At 45.1% G+C, this 2,199-nt stretch overlaps 1 pseudogene; it reads left to right on the top strand.

Moving 5' to 3' along the window:
* The first annotated feature begins 1,274 nt into the window (after positions 1–1,274).
* On the top strand, positions 1,275–1,386 carry LOC130038506 (uncharacterized; annotated as a pseudogene).
* The last annotated feature ends 813 nt before the right edge of the window (positions 1,387–2,199 follow it).

Below are 2,199 nucleotides of genomic sequence, written 5' to 3'. Positions count from 1 at the left end.
TCAGGCAACTTCCATTACTGGACAGAAGTCTTCCAGATTTTTCAGACTGAAAAACAACTCACATGCTTTTTGCCTCATACACAGGGGAGCACAGCTGTATAGGAAATTCAAATGAACAAAAGACACACACAAAAAAATCAGACACTAAATCCTCGTGATCCCCAAAGAAACAAAGAATTGAATATGTCTCAAACCATTTTTGGAGGATTAGTATTGAAACACACAGTGAACCACTTCAGTTCCAACAAATCTGGAGAAACTAAACCTTGTTTCCAAGAAGCACTCACAGAGCCTTCAACACATTTTTCCATCACTGTGAGAAAATAAAATTTTTTTAAAAAGCCCAACTCACATAGCTATGCTGTGTCTCTTTAATGAGACTCTGCACCCATCAGACACCACCACGTGAAAAATGAGCAGATCCTATGTCCAAGCAGGACCCCAAGGGTGGGTCTCCTGGGTTGCAATCAAAGTACGGCTGCATGGGAAAGCATGGGAAAGGAGAAGGACTTTCCTTTGGCGGCCAGAATTGACCAGAAACTGCCAGATCTCATGGAGTTTGGGTTCCAACCATGACGGCCCCAGTGAAGCCAGTTCTCAGAGTTCAGTTTTCACCATGACAACCCCCTGGGAGTCCTCCAACTTGCTGAACTGGAATTCTAAGGAAAAGCAGCCCCGAGTAGATGTGTGACCTGCAAAGAGTTGTCCGTATTTTATTCATGTAGCACCTCATCAGAGAAGCATTACAGAATATTCGACCCCAGTTTCCAGAGCCTTCAGAATCCCAGGCAGAATGTTTCACTGTCCGTCACCTCATTCAATGCCCCTGACAGGCTTGGCAGCTACTTGGGACTGGAACCATAACCCAGTGCTACCACGGTGTTGGCACAGGACAGTCACTCAATAAATGTCTACTGAATCAGTGAACTGTCATCATTTTTACAAAGGAAGAAACATGCTCAGAGTGGTTTAAGATACTTCCTGCAAGGGCTCAGGGGGAACATTCCGGTTTCTCACTTCTCCTACTCTGACATGCTGGCCTTTCAAATCCCACTCAAGGACATGGGAGTAGCTCAAACAGCTAGTGCACATGTTCTGGATGCCAGAGGTCTGAATTCCATCCCTGGTACAACATGATCCATCCACCCACTCCCCGCCTTAGTACCACCACGAATAGTTCCTGAGCTCTGCTGGTTATGGTCCCCTCCCCCTATATACAAAAAACTCAACAGGCAGTTTCTATTTCCCAAGTCAACTTAAAAAAGAGCAGGACTTTGTCTGGTTCTCTTACCTGTTACTCTATTCACATGATTGGGGTTTGCATGATTCGTGATTAACATCTCTACCTGATTAGGGCTTGAAACACCCTAACTGCACCTATCTGATTCTTCATGGGGAAAAAAGGGCAGGAGGAAATTCCAGTCCTTTTCAACAAACATTTCTTCTGCATCTTCCCTGAACTAAACCTTCCCCCCACTCTTGTCCTGTTCTCTGCCTGCCTGGATGCTTGGGTTTAATATCAATTACTTCCTGGGCAAGGTCTCCCACCAAATCCCCAGGCCCACCTCTCCATAACTTTAATCTCAACCACATTCTGCATTTGTCATTTATCTCTATCCTTTATTACTTGTTTTAAAATTTTATTAGTGAAGCACCATGAGGAACAGTTGTAGACTTATAAACTTTCGTGCTTGGGTTTCAGTTATACAATGATCAAGTACCCATCCCTCCACCGGTGCCCATTCTCCACCACCAATGATCCCAGTAGCCCTCCCACCCCCCACCCCCCACCTCATCTCCCCACCTCACCCCGCCTCTGTGGCAGGGCATTCCCTTTTGCTCTCTCTTTCCTTTAGGGTGTTGTAGTTTGCCAAAGAGGTATTGAGTAGCCATCTTGTTCGGTCTATAGTCTACTTTCAGCACACATCTCACATCCTGAGAGAGTCCTCCAAACATTCTTTACTTGGTGTTCCCTTCTCTATCTGATCTGCCTTTTCCACCAGAATGTGCTGCCAGCTTCCAAGCCATGGAGCAAACCTCCTGGTACTTATCTCAACTATTCTTGGGTGTTCAACTCCCATTCTGTTACTTTATATTCCCCAGATGAGTGCAGTCTTTCTGCCTGTCCCTTTCTTTCTGGCTTATTTCACTTAGCATGATACTTTCCATGTAGAACCACTTGTATGTAAATTTCATGAC

Source organism: Sorex fumeus, unplaced genomic scaffold, assembly GCF_029834395.1.
Source record: "Sorex fumeus unplaced genomic scaffold, SorFum_2.1 ptg000075l, whole genome shotgun sequence".
NCBI lineage: Eukaryota > Metazoa > Chordata > Mammalia > Eulipotyphla > Soricidae > Sorex > Sorex fumeus.
Note: the sequence above shows the minus strand (reverse complement) of the source record. Positions and strands in the feature narration are given on the sequence as shown.